Here is a 6,282-nt window from a genome sequence, read left to right on the forward strand (position 1 = left end):
AGTTTTAAGGAGACATTTTTTGGGGAAGATAGGCTCCCATTTATTGAGACATATTATGTTAAAGAGTTTACTACAGGCTTTTTTCATTTATATCATTTAATTTTCACAAAAGAACCATAAGATAAGTATATAATCCCTACCGTTATATGAAGATAATGAGGACTTAGAGTAGTGACGTAAGTCATTCATGATCACATAGTTAGAAAAAAATATTTGAAAACAGATTTATCTTATACTACAGTCTGAGATCTTAGTCATACTATTCTTTAGCATCAGTCACTGATTAATGCCTGATTTAGAGTATACTGTTCATCTAGTCTCAAAGTTTCTGTTAATTTTAAAATGGGAGAGAGTTGTTTTACAATAATACATGGTGGACTTCTGCTAAAAATAATGGCAGCAAATACATTTATATCTTCCCCAAAATGCTCTAAAAACAATGGAGGCCAACAAGAAAAATAAAATTGCAGGCAACCCACACTCTTAATACAACTAGAAGACAGAGAATTATCAAAACAACTGCCAGTAGAAAGAAAAATTGCCAAATACCAGTGAGCTGTCACTTATGGTCTCATGAAAGCATCTTAGAATGAATAAGGGCAATTTGGGGAGAACTGTAAGAAAAAGAGAGGATAGGAGCTCCTGATTTGTCTAACAGAGGCATCCAATCCTTCCTCCCCTCCCAGCTACAGTTTGGAAGAATAAGAGTTATTTTGGGTTGCACATAAAATACCCAAACACTAAGGAAAACTGATTAGCAAAAAAAAAAAAAAAAAGCCTATTCTTCATGATATTCTACAAATAAGCAAAAAATGCCTATTCTTCATGATATTCTACAGATAAGCAAAAAATGTCCTCACAAAATCAGCATGTGGCCCATGGGTCTCAGGTTGGACACCCCTGGATCCAACAAGAAAGAGAAAGTCTACCTTTACTGACAAACTAATAAAAATATCAATTGATAGATCTTATAACTGATGGCAAGAAAGGTTCTTAAAATTGTACATGATTTGCAGTGTCAATCTTTGAAAGGCATGGCTTCAGGAAGAGAAAGAGGAAATGGGCCTTTTGACAATTGGTTTGTAAAAGGGGAGAAGATAATAAAAAGAAATGTTTATGATCCTGCAAGATAACAAATAAAAACTCACAAAATTGTGGACACAGAACATCTCTTCCACATCATGCACATGCATGTGTGAGCATGTACACACACACACTGAATCGACCTAAGAAACTGGACTTTGCTACACTGGCAGAAGAGGGCAGCATTGAATCAAAAATATTCCACATACCAGCAAATCTCTAAAAAATGAGTGAAGACAATTAAAAAGTATATTTGAAGTTATTATAAAAAAAACAGAAAATAAGAGTCTAACACTTTAGATGATGAAAATTCCATCTCAAAAAATCATCATGAAACAGAAAAAACTGAAGACAACATTACAGCATTAATTACAACATTTGGGAATATAAAAAATCACAAATTCATAAAGCAAAAACAAAAATAGACAAAAAGCAGACCGAAAAAGGGAGCTGACTGAAATAAAAGGGAAAAGAAACTAAAAATCATATTTCAGACAAGAAGACTAAAATATAAGATGTTCAGGAGAAAGTGTACTCTACAAAAATTTAATAAAGGACATTGAATAAAGGCAGGAAATACAAAGAGAATGAAAATGAGATAAAGGGAGAAGAAAAAAAGTTACAGAAAACTTGTTGGTATTGGAAGACAGGCAAAGAAGAAAGAGCATACATATAATTGGAGGCCCTGACCAAAAAAAGTAAAATAATTTCAAGAATGTATAATTTTATTTTTCAAGAAATTAAAGAAAACCTGAATTACTATATTGAGAGGAACCATCAGCCTCTTGAGATGATCAACACAGAAAAATATCTTGCAGACTATTAGACTTTGAGCTGAAGGCTATGTTGATTAGTCAGATGTAAGTACTCCAATTTGTACAAATAATCAACACATCGAATCCCATAATGGCATAAATGTATTCATAGTCTATGTACAAATAACTTAATAAAAAAAAAAGAAAAATCTTTGAGGATTCCAAGTAAAAATTAAAAAATAAAAAAACCGACAAAATACTTTACAAAGGCCAAACTATTGACTGGCATCAGAATTTTCAAAATAACATATGAAGCAATGTGACAATAAATAAGCATTTAAAAAATCAACAAAAGAAAGTATGAATCAAACATTTTATTTCTAATTAAGGTATTCTTTAAGTAAGTAACTCTAGGAAAACAATTTTAAACATGCCATAATTTTTGATCTATTAGGAATCTAGTAGAGAGAAATCTTCATTTGACCAGGACAAGAATTAGGAAAGTTACCATAAAGGACTAATGGAGAGAGAGAGAAAGAGAGAGAGAGAGAGGAAGGAGGAGGAGGAGGAAGAGGAGGCAGAGGGATAAGGATAGAAAATAAATGTATAAATATTATCTATTGTGAAAAAGTAAAACTAATACAATTTAAAAAGGGATGAAAAATGAGAGGGTAAAAAGAAAGTAGAATAAAATTCAAATTTTGCATAGACTGGAGGTGAATGCTAAGAGATACTTCATATATAATATTAAAAATTGATAAACAGGGTAGCTAAAATATTAAGAAAACTAGGGATCAAGAGCATTAAAATGTATCGGTGGAAAAATAACCACAGATGAAAACTATAAATGTCTCTAAATACCAAAACATATTTAAAAAATAAAAATGAAATCAGGCTGGGATGGGAGCTCATACCTGTAATCCTAGTACTCTGGGAGGCTGAGGTGGGAAGATCGCTTGAGCTCAGATGTTTAAGCCCAGCCTGAGAAAGAGTGAGACCCCTTCTCTACTTAAAATAGAAAACCTAGCCAGGCATGGTGGCATTCATCTATAATCTTAGCTGCTTGGGAAGCTGAAGCCAAAGGACCAGTTGCACCCAGGAGTTTGAGGTTGCTGTGAGCTAGGCTGATGCCATGGACCTCTAGCCTGAGCAATAGAGTAAGACTGTCTCAAATAAATAAATAAATAAAATGATTAATAAAAGAATATGCATCAGATAAGAAAATTAACATGGGTTATATAATATCATACACAATATTATAAAATACTATGATGATAAGAAGACCACACATGTCAGTTTGGAAAACATATTCAGTTTTACTCACCAAGTAATATTTGTACACATACACAACACAAAGCATGATATACACTGATAACAAAGGTTATCTTCCTCTAAATCACTCATGTTGACCTTCACAAAATTGATCCTGTATTAGGATCATTATAAACAAAAATCTCTGATCACTATCCAAACAGAAATATTTAAATATAATCAAGAAATGTTTTTAAGTCTTTTCATTGAAATTAGTAAACAACTTCATATATAGAGAAAATATGAATTTTAACTATAGGATTTGTAAAAATTAATGATTATAAAAAAACACTGCATACCACAATCTATGAATACATTTAAATCAATGATCGGAGAACCTAGAATATCCATAAATACTCCTACAAATAAAAATGAAAGAACACAAGTAAGGAAATTAACTTTCCAGCTCAACAAAAATCTAAACAAGATACAAGAAAGTACACTGAAAGAAAGCACAGAAATAAAATAACAAAGATTAAAATAAAGAAAGCATGGAGACACAGCACTCTGTGGCACAGATACACAGGGAAGGCTGATAGTTGAGAGTGCAACAGCAGCATTGAGAAGCCTTTTCTCACATCAGAGGCCCAGTCTAAACACAAGGTAATGCTAAGGAATGTAGAGTACATTCTGGGTAACTGTAGAAAGAATAAAACCCAATCCCAGCTCACAACCTATCTAGATTGAATAATGACCCACACTAATGACACAACAGAAGATGTGGGCCTATTTGAAGGCATAAATACTATTTACCCCAGATGCTATTGGTTTACAGAGAATGTCTGGCATTCAGTCTAAAATGACAAGATACTGAAAAGCAAGAAAATACTATCCACTGTCAAGAGACAAAGCCACTGGCAGAACCAGATTCAGAGATGATCCAGATGTTCAAATCATCAGACAGGGCATTAAAAATAACTACGATTAATATGTTGAAAGCTCCAGTGGAAACAGTGGGCAATATCCATAAACAATGAACAAATGGTGAATTTTTTGAAGAATGAAACTATAGAAAAGATCCATATGGAAATACTAGAAATAAAACTACCCGGTAAAAATTGATGGGCTCATCAGTGGAATCAACACAGTTGAGGGAAAAATGTAGTGAATTGGAAGATAGACCAAATGTAACTACACAACTAAAGTACAGGGAGAAAAATAAGTGGCAGCAGGTTGGGGAGGGGGATGCCTAGGACAGAACATCAACATCCTAGAGCTCTGAGACTTAATTGATATTTCAAAATTCTGTTTTTGAAAAGAAACAAAATATATCATACATGGAGCTAGTTACCCTGAGCAAGAAAAAAAAAAAAAAAAGAAAGAAAACTTGCTAAGAAGGCACAGAAGCCAAAATGAAGGGCTCCCATTTGACTAGGTCTGTAAATTTTTGAGAAACAAAGTTAATAAAAATAACAATAAATTATAGCCCATAGATTAGAACAAGAAACCTTGGCTCTATACTGATATAATCAACTAAATGAATGGATGAGTGAGTGAATAAATGAGACAGCTTTTTCTTACAGCATAATTCAATGAATGCATATAGAAAGAATAGTAGAAATATAAAATCACTACTTAATAAACATCACAGTAACAATTACTTTAGGCAACAATCATCAGAGGATGCTAAAATTAATAGTTAGAAGTATGATGAGAAATAACGTATTTACATGGTTTCAAAACATCTCTGCGTATAATATTTCTTATTCAAAACTGGAAAACAACTACAATGAAGACAACATAGCATATATTGCCTTAATTAAGTAACGCCAATATCATCAATAATGGCATACATCAGCATACATTGAGAGGGACACAACATCAATTTTTGCAGCATTTTCCCCCAAATGTAAATAATACATTCAATAATGTAGAAATATTAGACCAACTTAAATTGAGGGTCAGTCTACAAAATAAATGTCTGGTGCTCTTCTAAAGTGCTACCACTGTAAAAAACAAAGACAGACTGAGGAACTGCCCCAGACTGAAGGAGATACTGACTAAATGCACAATAACTAATGCAGAATCATGTCATCTCATGAATCCTGGACCAGAAATGGAGCATTAGTAGAACAATTGTGAAATTTGAATAAGGTCTAGAGATTAGATTAGGCATCCTCAAACTATGGCCCGCAGGCCACATGCTGCCCATCGGGTGTTTTCGCCACCGCTGCCTGTCCTGCTTAGAAGCTGACTAGTCCCGGGGCCCGCAGTCTGGCTCTCCAGCGGTCTGAGGAACAGTGAACTAGCCCCCTGTTTAAAAAGTTTGGGGATCTCTGGAGTTAGTAGTTGCCTGTCAATAGTATTGGGTCAGCCCAGCTAAGAATTACCTGTTGGGGACTCTGAGTAAAGGATATAGAAAAATCTTTGTTCATTTTTTTATTTTGCACCTTTTGTGTAAGCCTGAAATTGTTATTATTATCATTATTTTTGAGACAAAGTTTCACTCTGTCACCCTGGGTAGAGTGCCATGGCATCATAGCTCACAGCAACCTCAAACTCTTGGGCTCAAGTGATTCTCTTGCCTCAGTTTTTCATTTTTAGTAGAGACAGGGTCTCACTCTTGCTCAGGTTGCTGTCCAGCTCATGAGCTTAAGCAATCCACCTGCCTCAGCCTCCCAGTGTGCTAGGATTACAGGTGTGAGCCACCACACTCGGCCAACCTAAAATTATTTTTAAAATACATTTTTTAAAATTTTTAAATGTTTCTTAACTACAGGGATACTTTCTGAAAAATGTGCCTTTAGGTTATTTAATTGTTGTGTGAACATCAATGTTCTTTCACAAACTTAGAAAGTACAGCCTACTATACACCTGGGTTATACGTATGGCCTATTACTCCTAGGCCAGAAACCAATATGGCATGGACTGTACTCAATACCATAAGCAATGGCAACACAGTGGTGAGTATATATCTAAATATATCCAAACAGAAAAGGTACAGTAAAAATACAATATAACAGCTCCATTATAATCTTATGAGATCACTGCCATATCTGTTGTCAATTGTTGATGAACACGTTCTTATGGGAAGCATGACTGTAGTGAGTTGTTAAAAGTTGTAAAGTTAAGAAAAAGTTATATAAGACTGCTGCTATGTTCATGCTTCTTGTCAATGTGCTTTTTTTTTTTT

The sequence above is a fragment of the Otolemur garnettii genome, unplaced genomic scaffold (genome assembly GCF_000181295.1).
Source record: "Otolemur garnettii isolate 467f Iridium unplaced genomic scaffold, OtoGar3 scaffold00008, whole genome shotgun sequence".
In the NCBI taxonomy this organism is placed as follows: Eukaryota; Metazoa; Chordata; class Mammalia; order Primates; family Galagidae; genus Otolemur; species Otolemur garnettii.